This window comes from Mustela lutreola, chromosome 4 (genome assembly GCF_030435805.1).
Source record: "Mustela lutreola isolate mMusLut2 chromosome 4, mMusLut2.pri, whole genome shotgun sequence".
Taxonomy (NCBI): domain Eukaryota; kingdom Metazoa; phylum Chordata; class Mammalia; order Carnivora; family Mustelidae; genus Mustela; species Mustela lutreola.
Window position 1 is genome coordinate 26,973,328 of NC_081293.1, and position 16,368 is coordinate 26,989,695.

Here is a 16,368-nt window from a genome sequence, read left to right on the forward strand (position 1 = left end):
CCGGGGTGGGGTTGGAGATGGGAGCCCAGAAAGGCAGGTTAACTGCTCTCCAGACAGGCTGGCTTGAGTCAGCCCCTGAGCTCAGAAGGGGGTGGGGGGATGGGTAAGGGGAGAATTCATGGAGTCAGGCATTAGGAGCGCCTGTCTCCCCATCAGCAGCGCTCGGCCCTGCCCTGGAACAAGCTATCAGGACATAAACAGAGGTGATGAGACTCATTAAGAACCACCAAATGGTGACTTGCATGCCACCAACAGTGCTGAGGCAGTCAGAGAAGGTTGCCTGAAGGAAGGGAGGGGCGGCTGGCAGGGAAATTGCCTGCCAGTTTGGGGACAACTAAACATGCTTTGGAGAGGATGCCTCTGCCGGGTTGGAGGAGGCCAGGTGCGGAGGACTGGGAGTCCGGCTAAGAGGCTTAGTTTGATAGAGCAGATAGGAGCAGGGCCTGCTGAGGGACCCAGGATGGTGCTCAGAGGTTGGACCTCTCAGGAAGGAGAATTTGGTGAGGGGAAGAGAGGAGTGGGGAAGAAGTTTCGGGCACACCAACCATGAAGAATAATGGGCACAGGGCAGGAGAAGGTGGCTCTGTTGGAGGAGCCTGGGAAAGCCTGGCATGGGGGGTGGGGGTTGGAAGCTGCAGAGATGGGCTCAAGCTGGAGCACACTGGCTGGCAGGCAAGGCTGGGGTACAGGTGCTGAGTCCTGCCTCTCCGTCAGTAGTGGGAATCCCAGAGCCGGCCTTTGTTGGCCTGATTTTTAGTCTGGGGATCCTGGTAGCCTCAGAGTAGACACCCTAGTTCAGAACCCTGAAGTCCCAATTAGGGGCCCCACCTGCATGGTCATACTGGGGAAGGAGTACCGGGGGCCTCACACAGCCTAGTGCCAACCAGAGACGTTCATATCAAAGGCCCAGAAGCCTCTGGGAGGGCTGAGTTCCTCAGAGCTACTCCCAGGGCTGTGTGGCTGGCTGGGTCCTGGAATGAATAAACTGGGCAAGTTCCTGGGCCCCCAGGGCTTTTTCTGGCCCCCACTCACAAGCTCCACCAGTTCTACTCTGGGCTGGACCCCCAGTGTCTGCCCTCACACCCAGCAAGTGTCAGAGTTGGCAGAAACCCAAAGCTTGGAGGGTCCACGGCCAAATGTAGAAGTTTTTTCTCCTCTCCTTTTGCTTCCCACTTCAGGGTCCTGGCCTGCTCAGCACCCTCTCCAGGACCAAAGGAATAGGGCCCCCAGGGTTACAAGAGGGAACCAGTGGGTCATGGGGTAACTTGACCAGTTAACCCCTTCCCACACACAGGAAGCCCCCAGAACCACAGAGAAGGATAGTGCCGACTTCTGTGTCTGAAAACAGAAACCTGACCCCATTCCTGGTGCCTTCTCCTCCTCCCAGGAGATTCAGAATTCCAGACATTACCTTCAATCCATGTAAACTCCTGGTCCCACCACCTGGTAAGGACAACAGGAAGTTGGGATAAAAAGGGAGCATGTCTGCACCTTCCAGAGAGACCCATTCTGGAGGTGGTATCCTCTTGGCTGCTCAGTCCGACTCAGGAGCCCAGGAGAAGAGCTGATGGAGGGATTTCCGTCTTGAGAAAGGCTGCCCAGTTTGGGGCTGTTCTCTAAGTCCAAACTAAGCAGAGTGTGTTGGAAAGTTCTCCAGGTACTTCAGAGTCTGGACTTGGTTTCCGACTAAGCGTGTCACCCTGTGCCCCATTCTGCTGGAAAGGGAGACTGAATTCTGGAGACCTGGTGGGAACTGGCATCCTGTCTAGCAACTGAGTACCCCAAAACTACCACCCAGTTGCCACATGGTCCTGAGGAGGAGGAGAAGGGCCCACGGTCCTACTTTCTGCCCCAAGCCCAGCTGTTGTCACTCTATCCCTGAGCCAGAGTTGTCCATGGCGAGACCACGTGAATGGTAGGCAGAATAATGGTCCCCCAAAGATGTCCACATCCTGATCCTTAAAACCTGTGAATATGTGACTGTGCTCAGCCAAAGACACTGCAGATGTGGTTAAGGTTAAGGATTTTGGAGATTATCTGTGGACCCAATCTAATTATGAATCCTTCCAAGTGGAAAACCTACACTGAGAGATGTGACAACAGGAGGAAGGTCAGAGAGATGCAGTGTTTCTGATTTTGAAGATAGAGAAAGGAGGCCACCAGCCAAGGGATGTGGGCAGCCTCTAGAAACCCGAAGAGGCGAGGAAACAGATTCCACTCCAGAGCCTTCGTAAGGGAACACAGCCCTGCCAACACCCTGTTTTATTCCACTGAGACCTGTGTCAGACTTCAAAACAGTAGTACTGTGTGGTAATAACTTTGTTGTTTTACCACTAAGTGTGTTACTGCATCAGTAGGAGACCAGTAACCTGGATGTGTCCTAGCCTCCTTTTATAGTGAGTGGTGGGACCTGCTGTGAGGCAGAGGAGGTCCCCCCACAAGTGCAGCTGGGGTGTGGGGAAGGGTGGGAGCCTCATATGCCTGGAGGGGGGGAGGGTCAGGTGGTGGGCAAGGCCCTGCGTCCCAGCCCTCGCCAGCTGGCTGCCACCTGGTCAGTGTGAGCCTCCCTTACTTTCAGTTTCCCCCGACACTTTGTGCCCAAGATACAGACCTCTCTAGACTCCTCTGTCCCAACCCTGCCAAGCTGGGAGCCTCATCTTTTCCCTGGGGCTGAGGGAATGACATTGATCTTGACCCCAGACTTGCACTGAAAGTGGAACAAGAAAAGGCCACACTCTCCTCCTGGGTCCTGGCTGCTCATGGGGGAGTAGGTGTAGGCACAGGGCCTGGAGTGGACATGGCAAGGTGGGCAAGTCCAGCCATGTCCTGCTCTCCAGGTTTCAAGGACTGGGAATGGAAACCCCAGGCCCTTCGTCTTGCTTCTCCAGGAGAGTTACAAGATTCCTGTCCCTTTAAATGGGATGGGTTGGGGAGTCTGGGTGGCTCAGTCCATTAAATGTCTGCCTTTGACTCAGGTCATGATCCCAGGGCCCTGGGATTGAGCCCACCTTGGGCTCCCTGCCCAGTGGAAAGCCTGCTTCTCCCTCTCCCTCTGCATCACTCCCTGCTTGTGCTTTCTGTCTCTCAAATAAAATGCTTAAAAATGAATGAAGGAAGAAAGGAATGAATGAATGAACAGGATGGGCTGCCTGGAGTGGGCATGGAGAAGACATTATCCTGACTCTCCTTCACTACTCAGGAGACCCCTTTCATCCCCTCCCACCATCTCCGGGATCAGCCTCACATGGGAGCCACAGCTGTTGGGGCACCTGCTACCCGCCAGACTCACAGACACCTAGATGCTGCCCTGGGCCTGAGGCCCAGTCCCAACACCTTTAGCCCCATGTCCACTCTGCCCTTCAGTCCAGGCACTGGCCAGCTAGTTTTCTAGAACTCCCAAGCCACTGGGCAGCCCTGCTTCTGAGCTCTGGAACAGGAACCCTCAGGGTCAAAGACCCAAAGATGGCCTGAGACTCTGGGCCAAGCCTCATCCCCATCGTCTGAATGGGGGACCTCCAAAGCCCTGGTCGTCCACACTGGAGGTCAGTGCAGAAGCTGAGCCCCAGCGAAAGACCCAGAGGGAACATTCCTGAAGAAGAGCCTGGAGATGAGGAGAGGACCCAGGGGTTGAAGGAGTCTGAGGATGCCATGGAGGACATCTCCCAAATCCAGCAGCACCACGTAAGGGGGCCATCGCTTGCTACCTGAGTGGCTGTGGAACCTCACCTGGCCCGAGGCTCTGCAGGACTCCGGCCTGGCCCTGACCAAGCAGGTCCATGACCTTAGGCACAGTGGTCCTGCTACAGCAAGATACCCTCACCCACTGGGCTCCGGTCCCTCAGCTGAGCTGTCACTGTGCCTGTGTCCGTTTGACTGCATGTTCTTTTGCCTATGTGTCTAATGTGCATTCCAAGCCGCATGTCTGTGCGCTGCGCGTTCAGGAATTTGTATCTGTATGTGTGGGCAGCCCCACACCCGAGTCCGTGTGCACACTTGGTCCAGACCTCCACAGGCATGCCCCTATGTTGTCAAGAGTTCGGGCAGGGCCTAGGGGCTGGAAGGGTGGTCCCTGGAGTCCCCTGCAGCGCTGGGCGGGGACTGCAGAAGGTGGTGGGGCCCTGGCTGGCTCTGGACCCCGGGTCCTCGTGTCCGAGGAGGCGGCCGCAGGGCGGGCCGCCTGCGTCAGCCTTGAGCGGCCATCAATAGCGCGCGGTTAATTAATTTGATGGGAACAGCAGGGACTGCCGTTTGCATTTAGTGAAGTTCCAGGAACTTCCAACCTCATCTTCATAATTGGCCTCATAAATTGTAAGAAAGAGAGAGATCAGCAAAGCGGGAGGGAGGAGGGGCTGCCCGTCCGTCCTTATTTAATTTTATTGCTGAAATTCATCTTTTTAGCCTCCTCCGGAATCGGCTCTCCCTGCCGGATTTGCCTAATCATGATAAATTAATATTCATTTCCCCGCCTCTTACCCAGCTCCCGCGCCCGGCTGGAGTTGGGGAGGGTCTCCTTCCAGCCCCTTGGCCAGGCCTTGGCGGGAGGCCTGAAGGGGAGCTTGTGTGAAGAAAAGAAAGTGGAGCCTGGGGAGGACTGGAGGGGAGCCAGAGGTAAGAGGCAGCTCTGTTATGGGGTGTGTGTGTGTGATATGACTGACTGGGGCTCCCGGATGAGGGGCCCTGAGGCCCCCTGCTGGTTCTTGGGCAGAAACAGCCCAGAGGGTCCAGGGTGTGAGGCTCAACTACCCCTGCCCAGGGAGGGTGAGGCGGGAGGGGCAGGAAAAGTCTTCAAAGGCCCTTTTGGAGACCCAGAGGCCCAGACTTGGGGCACACAGGATGGATTCGGGAGATGGATTTTGGATGCTAGTTCCAGCTGAGAAGGCAGGGGAAGAGGGTCGGCTGCCCCCACCTGACCTGGTCTTTGCCCCACAGTCCTGCTGACGAGGCGCAGGCCACCTTCCCCTGGACAGACTCCAGTGGGGACCCGGCCTCCTCTATGGGGCCTCGCAGGTGCCCAGGGGCTCTGGCCAGCAGAAGTGGCGCCTCTGCAGGCTAGGCCAGCTGGGTGGCTGACCCTCTGACACTGGCTAGGCCACGTGATTGCCCCAACTACTGCTCTTCCTTGGTGAGGCCCTTTCCCAAGGCCCGCAGCAAGGTTGCTGGGTGGACACTGTGGGCTTGCTCTTCTCAGTAGGGCCCCACCATCCAAAGGGGCAGAATTCTCCATCTTCTTGACTCACAACGACTACGAGAAACTGGGAGGGATTTAGACTGTATCTTTGCCCTATTGTACAGATGAGGAAGCTGATCTCTGAGAGGTGGGAGGTGACTGGCCGAGCTAGGGTCTCACAGAAGTCAGGGGGGTGGGACTAGGAGAGAGGGATGATTTCACCACCCCCACCCCTCCAAGACTGGGATGGGCAGGATTCGAAGGAAGACCCTTAGGGACCTTTATCCCCTCTGTCTTGAGTGTGGCTGGAGTCCTCAGTTACGATGAGGTATTATTCCCATGGTTATGTTACCTTGTATGACAAAAGGGAAATGATCTGGGTGGGCCGAGTCTAATCCCATGAGCCCTTTAAAGGCAGAGTTTTCTCTGGCTAGTAGCGAAGGGGCAGTGAGATTTGAAGCATGGGGAGGAGTCAATACACGTTTGTTGGCTCCGAAGATGGAGGAGGCTGTGTTCGAGGATCAGGGAGAGTCCTGAGGCAACTGGGAGTGGCCTCCAGCTAACAGCCAACAAGGAAATGGTGACCTTAGTCCTACAACCACAAGGAACCAAATTCTGCCAACAGTGAGAAGAAGCAAAAAACCTGACCTTCCCCACAGCTTCCAGGTGAGAACTCGGCCCAGCCAACGCCTCGATTTCAGGCTTGTGGGGCTGTAAGCAGAGAACCCAGCTGAGACCTCCTGCACTTCCAGCCTAAAGAACTGACAGCATTAATGGATTTTGGTTTTAGGGGCTAAATTTGTGATGATTTGTTTTGCAGCAATAGAAAACTAATACGGAGACTTAGGGGAAGGGTGTCTTAGGAGGTTTCTTTGATGGCAAGGAGGGAGATGAAGTTGGAAGAAGTCTGGGCTTCTGGCCTCATGCCAGTTCCGTTCCCCCGTATTCCCACCGGGCAACAATTGACTGGAGCTGCTCCCCAGCTGCCAAAGTCCTCAGTGCTCCCTATTGTTTTACCTGGGACCCAACCCTTACAAGTACTGAAATCTATAACTTCTGCCAGGTGAAGCTTGGACCCCTGAGTTATAAGGAGCAGGGATTCACCTCGCAAAGGAAAGGTTCCTTGATAAGAGGAAGTTCTATGGAATGGGGTCAGGCAGAACCTTCTAGGATATAGGTAGAGGTGGGCTGAATAATTCAGTATACCTGCAAGCCAGAGATCCCCTCTCTATTTCCAAACCAGGGTTTTAAAATATATTTATACATGGAGCCTGGATGGGTCCTAGAAGAAGATATTTTTGATTCCTAATGGAAGGCACTAGCTCCTCTGTAGGTTGGAGAAGACCAGTTGCTATTTTCCAAGCTCTGGCAAGACTTCAGTGAGGAGACCTAGGTTAGGTGTACCATATTTCTGGTTTATTTTAGCAAGATTTTAGCAGTGTTTACTGATTAAGCCTGGCCAGTCCACCTCTGACCTAGGCCTGCATGTGGATTATTTTTTTATTTTTTTATAAAAGATTTTATTTATTTATTTGACAGAGAGAGATCACAAGCAGGCAGAGAGGCAGGCAGAGACAGAGGAGGAAGCAGGCTCCCCACTGAGCAGAGAGCCCGATGCAGGGCTCGATGCAAGGCTCGATCCCAGGACCCTGGGATCATGACCCGAGCCGAAGGCAACAGCTTAACCCACTGAGCTACCCAGGCGCCCCCTGCATGTGGATTATATCCTGCGACCTTCCCAACAGCCCCACGGGTTGTGGCATTACCCTCATGAGGAAAGTGAGGTCCAAAGAGGTGCATTCACTTGAGCTAAGTCACGCAGCACATGAAGAAACAGAGCTGGGTTTCAGCTTTGGTTTCTGTGACCCAGAAAGCCCAGTTGGTTTCCCTGGCTCCTCAATAGCCAGATCTCACTGGGTTTTGTTTCTAGCCTCTCTCTCTTTCCTTCTCCCATGTATCTAAAACAAAGAGGCCTAAGTTGTTAGTCTGTGGAGGGTTCCTAAGGACAGAGTCCTTGGCCCTGAAACCTGGGGTTTTGAATCAGCAAACGCCCACTTGCCCTGAGATGGGAGTCCCTGACCTCTAACCTCCCTTAGGGAATTAGTGGTGTGGGGGGCACAGACTCTAAGCTCCAACCCCACTGGAAGCAGGGGTCCTGGCTCTAGAGCTCATACATGTCCCTATACATGCCTGACAGATGGCCCCCACCCATGTCCCCGCATACCACTGACCCCTCTCAGTCAGCCCCACACATGCCTGATTTGATCTCACATGGGCTCCACACAGGGACTGATGGGTACCCAGGCTGGCCTGAGACCCCACCTTCCCCCAGCTCCAGAGTTCCCCTGACAAATCTCTCTTCACTGTGACCTTGGACTCAGTGATGCATGGAAGCACTTTGACAGGGGGCTCTAGTTAGGCCACCCTACCTACCTGCTAGGCCACATGCCCACTGGAAAGGAATCACCCCCTGGCCTGTCGCTCTTCCCCCTAAGCAGCCTAATGGGGAAAGAGCCCAGGACCCTCAGTGTCCGACTCCAGGAGAGAGGACTCTAGAGGCCATGCCCTTCTTGGCCCTGACAGAGAACCGTCCTGGAACTCTGGGCAGCTCCAGCTTCTCACCTCAGGAGCCAAGGACTGCCGTCCCCACCTCAGAGATTCTGAGAGCCAAGGTTCCCCACCCCCCACCTTAAGGGCCTCCATGACCCTCCCCCACCCAAGTGCCTATGGAAGCTGCAGGACCAAGTGAAGGAGCGGGGCTCCAGGAACACGCCCTAGAGAAGTCCCACTTGCTGCCCAGTCTGTAGTATCCAATCGTGTGGCTTCACAGTCCCTACTGTGAAGTACAGGCTCAGACCACAGATGCTCCCCCCACCCACCCCGAGCCTGGCAAGAGGCAAGAGGAAAGCTCTCTTCTCCATGCTTCAAGCTCTGTTTTTCTGGACCTCATTCCCTCCACCCCACAGAACAGATAATCAGGCTTCTCTGGGATCTGGAATGGGAGCGGCTGTTCTGACGCAGGGTGATGGCGAGACGGAGGAATGCTCCAGGGGTCATCTTCAAGGACAGGGGCGTCGTGGCAAATGGGTATCCTACCGGCGGGCCTTAGGGTGGGCTGGGTGGCTGCAGCCAGGTGTACAGGGCCGGGCCGGGATATTGAGGCCGAAGGGCGCGCTTCCCGGAATGCGCCAGCAGAGGGCACGCGAGGACCAACGAAGAGGACCCGCGAAGAAGGCCCGCAGTGTGTGCGAAGGCCGGGCTGGGGGTGTGGCAGAGAAAGCTCCAGGTACTGGGAGGAACGGCTCAGCGGAGCTTTTCCGGGGTCGGGAAAGCGGGGAGAGGGGGAGGAGGATAGGGCTGGAAGAGTCCAGAATGAGCTGCCGATACGCAGCCCCTCGCTCCTCCTCCGGAGGCAGCCACTGGGGATGTGGCCTACCGCCCCTCCTTGGGTGGGGACACCCTCCCCATCACCTAGCAAGGTCCTGGACTGGTGACCTAGACGCTGAATAGGGTGGGACCCTTTCCCCAGACTCACCTCTGGTCGGGACTCTGTGCCTCAGGTTCCCCCTGGGTGAGTTCTATCCTTGCTCCTGGAAGCTCTACACTGGGAGATCAGGTGGGGTGAGATGACTCAGTAGAGGGTACCAGTTAGACCAGTACCTCCCTGCTCCCTCCCATTCCCCCTGCCCTCCCCAACCTTATACTCTGAGCTTGGGGGAAAAACAAGAGAAAGATGGGGAGAGAAGAAAAGAGTGAGTTATGAAGGAAGAGATGGCGCTGGAGAAGCAAATGGAAGGTGGTAGTGGTGAGGGTGGTTAGAAGAGGGGCCTAGCCCCTCAGCGGAAGCCCTCCCAGGGCTTAGGCAATCTGTGACTCTCCAGGCGATGCTGGGGCTGAGCTTCTCCCCTGCATCCCAGGAACCATCGCTCTGCCTGGAGCCCCGCTCCAGCCGCCAAGATTTATAGCTGGGCCAGGCCCAGTGACCTTGGATGGATAACTAATGACGGGTCAATAACGCTACAGAAAAAGTGAACTGGTAAGGGAGGAGGGACGAAGCCCATTCGCCCGCATTTTCTTTCTAATCCTGGTGCCTTTCACTGCAGTCTCCTTGCTGGGGGGTTTTCCCTGAAGGCCTCTTGATGTGTCTGAAAGGTGATGGTTAACACAGCTAAAATAGGAGAGGGGGAGGAGGAACTGCAGAGACCCCAAGTGGGTCCCATGACAGGGAGGGAGAAAGGTGCCTCGGTCCTGGAAACCCTTTTCACGCCTCGCATTCTGTAGGCAGGAGAAAGTGACATGTTGGGGAGCCCAAGTTAGCAGGTCAGTTCCTGTCCGGCAGAAGGCAGGGCACCCTGGGAGAGGAATAGGGAGGAACCTTGGTGCCCCCTCATCCCTTCCACCTAGGTCCCTCCCCTGGCCCATATCTTTGGGGGTGTCCTTTGTCTCCCCTCACTCCAAGTTACCCAAAGTCAGAGTGTTTACTTTAGTCTGGGGGCACCTAATATTTGGCCCATGTCCCTGCTTGCAGGTAGTCTGGGGAGGCAGGGAGGGGCCCGAGTCTAACTCCTGGGTCATCTGATTCCTACTGATAGTGGACCAAAGCCTTTTCCTCCCAGTCTGGCGACTCCCTTCCCCCTTTTTGAGGTCACTGGGTCATCCTCTGAGTCCTCGGTCTATTTTTGACACCCCAGGAACCCCAGAGTTGAAAGGAAAGAAGCAACTTTCTCAATACCCGACCTCTAGATTAGATCTTCCCTAAAAACCTCTGTGGGCATCCAGGTGCCTGGATAAGTGCTTTTCCACCTTATAGTCTCATTTTGTGGATGAAAAAGTTGAAGCTCAGAGGCATAGTCAGCAGAGAGAGGAGCTGAGACTTGAATTCAGCTCCTCTGGGTCCAGATCATATCCTCTTCTTACCCTGTCATCCCAGGGTTCTGGGCTCCTCCCCAATCAGCTCATCCTGAACTCCGGTCCTGCTTTGTCTGCAAAGGAGACACCCAATGTGGGGACCACTGAGGCAAGGGCATTCTTCTGCAAGGGTAGACAGGGTAACAGAACAACTCTGGAGAAAATATAGGGCAGTGGCAATAGGATAGGGGAACATATTTGGTTTGCATGTACCCCTTAAGTTGGGGGACTGGATGCCCAGAGTGTGTACATGTGTGGACTCATGTATGCTCATTCATTCATATTATCACTTATTCCTTCGATAAACGGGTCTTGAGTGGCAACCATGTGCCATGCCCAGGGGAGCTTATATTCTAGGAAAGGGAGTACATAGAATAGGTCTCTGATGTGTGGTAGTGAATGGACTCTTCCCAGCTCCAGCATCCTGGCCCTAATCTGTGTGATAAATCTCATTCTCACAGTCTTACCCCGTGCCCTTCACCTGGACTCTTGACCCCTTAGACTCCTTGGCTCCAAACACTCCCTCTTATAGTTCCCAATTTCATGCCCCCCCCCCTTTAAAACAGAATTCAGTTCCTTTTGAGAATTTATTCTTCCTTTAGCCACCTCCTCCAGGAAGACTTTTTTTTTTTTTTTTTAAGATTTTATTTATTTATTTGACAGAGAGAAATCACAAGTAGATGGAGAGGCAGGCAGAGAGAGAGAGAGAGAGGGAAGCAGGCTCCCTGCTGAGCAGAGAGCCCGACTCGGGCCTTGATCCCAGGACCCTGAGATCATGACCTGAGCCGAAGGCAGCGGCTTAACCCACTGAGCCACCCAGGCGCCCCAGGAAGACGTTTTTGATTTTTCTGTTGGAAAGCTCACATTACAACTAGGTACTTGGGTCAAAGCACAAGTTAGCTTCTGCCTTCACTCATAGGCATTTGTCTCCTTCTAGTATACTTAAAATTCTGGAAGACAGGGATGGTGTCATTTATCACTGTAACTCCACAGTACCTGGCTGACACATAGGGGCTCAGTAAATATTTGTTGATACAGCTGTGGGTATATGTGTGTGTGTGGGGGGGAGGTGTGTTTGGAAGCCCTGAATCGTGTGTGCAGAGGTGTGTAGGGCTGTGTCCACAAACAAGCATTTCTTCTTATGTGTACACATACTTCCATATCCACACATGTAGAGGAATGTTGGGAGCACACATGCGCACAGACATAAGGGCTGTTTCTGTAGCGATGTGTACTAATTACAGGTGCGTGGGTTTGCAAGCTCTGTGTGCATGGATTTATGTTGGTGGGTGTGTACCTAGATCTGGGCAGCAGATGTATGCCCATGCATGGCACAAAAACACGTGTGCTTGGGCCCGTGAGGTGGGGGGTTGTGCCTGGACAGGAGCTGCAGGTGCACCGTGCAAGGACACAGGCGGCTGGCGCGTGTACGGGCCATGTGTGTGCACAGCTGCGTGTCCTGGCCGCAGGCAGGCCTGCCGCCCAGTGCGACCAGAGCTCCCGCTGAGCTCACCGCTTTGTTCCTCCGCCGCGGGCGGCCGTGTGGGCTCCTGGCTCCTGGGCCTGGGCGTCTGGGCCCCGCCGTGATTGGCGGCCGGGTGGGCAGCTCGGCTCCCTCCAGGGCGGGCGGAGCCGGATCGGCTCCCGTTACCGGCTCAGGGGGTAGGGTGGGGGTGGGGGGGGCGCCAGGCCATCCATCTTCTGTTATTACAGCGTAATGGGGCTGCTCGGGCGCCCGCCCATTTGTCATCGGCCTCGTTCGCTGATAACGGGCATTTGTCATCACTTTCCTCTGCGCCAATGTCATCAGCGCCGCTGACAGCCCGGGCGGGGGTTGGGGGGGGTGGGGGAAGTGTCGTGTGCATGAGCACAGGCGCGCACACACATGCGCGTGGGCCTGGTGGACACAAGCTCTTGCACATACAAATAGGCACACGGAACCTGAGGGGCACATGGAACCTGGAGGGGCGCAAGCCCCTGTGTGTGGATCAAAGCTCCCGGGAGACGGACACACATGCAGACACACACTCAGAACAGCCTCATCTGTCAAGCAGCTATTCCCAGCTGGAGATCCTCTTCCCCAGTCGAGGAGACGTGTGCTGGGGGAGGGGCTGGTTCGTGGTTAATGGCAGCTTGAGTGCAGGTGGCCCTCTGCCAGCTCCCTGTGTGCACACGTGTGACATCAGCCACCAACATTTACTGAGCCGTTTGCAGGCTCTACAGGCTTGTGTGTTCTGTCGGCAGAGTGTGACAGCGCAGGCACAGCCACATGGCCTCTCAGACGCAAGGGCTTTGGGCAAGTCTGCAGGGCTGGGTGGTGGGATGGTGGGTGGTGGGGTGATGGGTGGTGGTCCCCATGATGTCTTCCTCCCAACCCTCCCGAGGCAGTGTAGCTTGGGAGTCACCCTTCTGCTCCTGGCCATACTCAGGCTCTGAGCCTAGGCTGATGTGCTGCGAGAGAGACTCAGGAAAGACTCGAGAAAGAACTTCCTGTCTGGACCAGGTACTAAGCAGTTTGGGGTAGGCATGACACTGGTAGCCAAGAGGGGGTAGCTTGGAAGGGAGAGATCTCTTGCTCATATCCTAGCTTTCTGGATTGACTCAGGTACCAGCCCAACTGCGGCATGGAAGATATGTTCCTGGTGCTGCCTTCAGGATGGTGTTGGGGACTCCACTAGCCCTCATCAGGGAGGGAGATGTCTCCTTTCCCAATCATTCTGGTCCCTTGCTATCTAGCACATATTAGGTGCTCAATAAGTAACTGCTGAATGAATAAATGATTGAAGATAGGTGGGGAGTCTCCCTGTTCCTCCCTGAGTGGCCACCAGCCACTAATGGCCCAGATCTCATCTCCTGCCCACCCCCAACTCCTTTCCTCACTCCTTTGTAGCCCCCCAAATTCCCCTTCTTCCCCGGCTTCTCCCTCCTGGGCTGAGGGGGAGGGGGGAGGGGCAAGTTCCCCTGGCAGAGCAGGGCTTGCTTGTTCCTTGTAAATGAAGACCATAATTAACATTAAATTAAGGTAATACAAATGAAGGCAACATAGAGGCTGACAAGATGAGCGTTTGGGGAGGCAGTGGGGAGAAGTGATTCATATTTTTAATTTACTGTACGGATGGGCCGTGTGGCTGGGGAGCAGGCTGCTCGCATGGAGGGGGTGTCGCCCCGCGATGTTTGCTGGGCTCTGAGCAAACGCACAATGACTATTAAACTCAACTGTCCATATAATGGGACAGATTCGACATGACGCCCACTGGAGCACCAGGAGCCTGGCTGGCCAAGCTGTAAATCCTGCCCACGGCGCCTGTCTGTCCACCTGCCGACCTAGCCTGGCTTGGCCCAGGCCTGGGGTCTGGTGAGCACAATCCCCAAGGGGCCTGAGAGGGGCCTTTGACCTGGACAATCATGGGGGCCAAGAGGGTGCAGGCTCCTGGCCCTGCCTGAGCTCAGGGTTGAGTGGGGGCCACTGGCAGTTCACATCTTGATCATGCTGGGGGTCAGGTCAAGGCCCTGGTAATGCCCTCTAAGCACAGGACCTTGGTGTCAGGGTAAGGCTGGAGCCCTGTGGCCCCACACATGGTCTGATCCAGCAAATGAAGACAGTGGTGTCCTCTTCCAAAGAGGGGAGCTAACTGCTGTCTGTACGATCACCATCAGCACTGCTACCAAGCACCTAGTGTGCAGCGACCCCCACTTCTGACTCCTCAGAACTATCCTACCAGGAAGATACAATCCCCATTTTACACATGGGTTAACTGAAGCTGAGAAACAGGGAGTAACTTGGTCACAGAGGGTGCAGGGAAGTGTCCACTGTCCCATCCAATGCCTGCAAACCCCAGAGCCAGGGGCCACCCCTTGATCTTGTAAACTCCACAGAATGAAGGCCAGCATCCCAAGCAGCCCTCACCCACCAGACCCTGAAGCCTTAGACACAGAGCTCTCTGGGAACTTGGGTGTGCGTGCACATCCTTCCCCACCCCCTCCCGCCAGGAGAAAGGTGCCCACAAATCCCAGGCCCGCAGGGAGGGATCCCTGCTTCCTCACTCTGCAAACAGAGCCTAAAGATGCTCGTCCCTGGGATGAGAGACACAAGTGTAATTTAGGTTTTGATATTATGAAAGTCTCGCTGCTCTAAAACAGCAGGGCACTCGGTGCCTCATTAATAAAGGATAAACTCGGAGTCTATTTACAAGGCGCTTTTTGGGGTTATTTACTCTCCAATATACATATGTAATGTTGCGCATACTTACCGCTACGTATGTCTCATCTTTCCAGCCTGGGCCCTGGAGTTACCCTAGGGAGGAGGGTGGTCCCTGCAGGGTGGAGAGGGTCACTGGGGAAGAGGGACTGCGCAGGGAGCCACCCCTGGGAGTAGGGAAGATGACAAGGCCCCATGGAGGGAGGGAAGTCACGGAATTTTAGAGCTGGAAGGTAGAAGGGGCAGATGGTGGACTCCACTTGTCTCCCCCCCCTTCCTGAGGCTCAGTACCCTTAAAGATATGGTAGGCTAGGCTCCCCTGCTGGGCCCCCAGGCTCTCCCTCCCAGCAATCCCTCCCCCCCTCCCATGAGGACAGGGCACGGTGGCCTCTCCCACCAAGGCTCCTACTCAAACTAGGTTCTGACCACACTGGGGAAGAAGCCCTGTAGTTGTGAAAGGTGGTCAGCCAGTTCCCATCAGCAAGCATGTCCTATGCAACTCCTGTGCCCCTTACCTTACACCAGCCTGATCACAGCCCTGCCGCTGCCCCCACTGTGCCCAACAGAGCCTGCAGTGGGCAAGGCCTTCCTCAAACTGAGATGGAGACCACCTCCTAGCTCCAGGTGCCATGAGCCAGCCACAGCAGAGGCAGGGTCTCTGCAGAGGCTCAGCTGCCACCTTTCCCTGCAGCTGCCACTACCTTAGCCTGGACTCCACTGCATGTGCAGCGGCGGAGTGAATCTGCAGTCATCTTACGAAACAGGGCACTGCTTTCATCTCCATTTTATAAATGAGTAGACTGAGACATAGGTTAGGGAACTCACCCAACATCATATAGCCAATAAGTGCCAGGCTGGAATTTTAACCCAGATTAGGGTTTTTATTCCTCAGGAGGCCTCCTCAAGGGTCTACTGCCTATCCTGGCCCCTCTGCAAAGCCTGGGCTCCAGCCACCCCATGGCATGTAATGAGGCACTCTAAGCCCTGCCCTCCCAGAACACATCTCTGCTGATCGATGTTCATTCCCGTAGTCACTGAGCACCCACCACGTGCAGACTTGGGTCTGGACCTGTATCGCCTGGGTTAGTGTAAGCTCATGGCAGTGGAGGCCTTGGTTGGAGACCCTGGTTAAGGCACAGGAGAGCCTGGAGGTAGGACTGCCCACCCACATACCCCACGGCTTAGAGTTGCGCTTGTCAGCCCCGTGAATGAAGAATGTGTGGCCCAGGGCCCGGCCTGGGGGTGGTGATGGGCAACATAGCACCACCCCATCCCCAATGTGGCCAGTTTGGATCAAGGAGATATTTGGTGGCCTTGCTTTTTTGTAGGGAGCCCTGGGAGGAGGAATCAGGGTCTATCCAACCAGGCCTTTGGGAGTCCCCAGGGGTCTAAAAGCACATAATCACTACTGGGGCAGAGCTCAGTAGTGAGCTGCTCTGGGCATCAGTGAGATACTGGCAGGTTCTCATATTCTTCCCAGCCCCAGAGTTGGGGGAGAGCTGACCTGGAGGGTGCTGGACAGAGGGAGGATGGCAAGCAGGAGGATCTGATCCATCATTGTTGGTGAACAATGAGCCGTCACCACCCTAATTAAAGATGTAATTACAGCAAATACATTCCAGGCTGAGAATGAATGATGGATGGCAGGAAAGCACCTTGTAGCCCACGACCAGGACGTGCTGCCCCCAAAAGCTCTCTACTCCAAGCTGGGGAACCATCCTCTCAGCAGTGGTCCCCAGCTGGGTACAGGATATCCTGGTGCCTCTGGACAGACAGGCAGAGACTGAGGCTGGGGCTGAAGGGCCAGGCAAGAGCCAGGGGCTGGGGTCTTGCTGGAGGACTGAGGGTGGAAGGAGGCCAAGAGGAAGCACGAGGGGGGCTGGGCTGGTTTGCAGCAGGCAGGGGGGCAGGGCCAGTGAAGAGTGGGTATCTCTGTGAGAGTATCACCAGAGCACAAAATTGCATTTCAGGGCATACCAGCTTCGGGGGAACTGGGGCCCTGCAAAGGCCAGAAGGACCTATGGCCACCAACCCTTGGCCTGTGAGGGTGAATGCAGAGGGCAAGCCAAGGAGACTCAGCTTGTACAGGGTAACT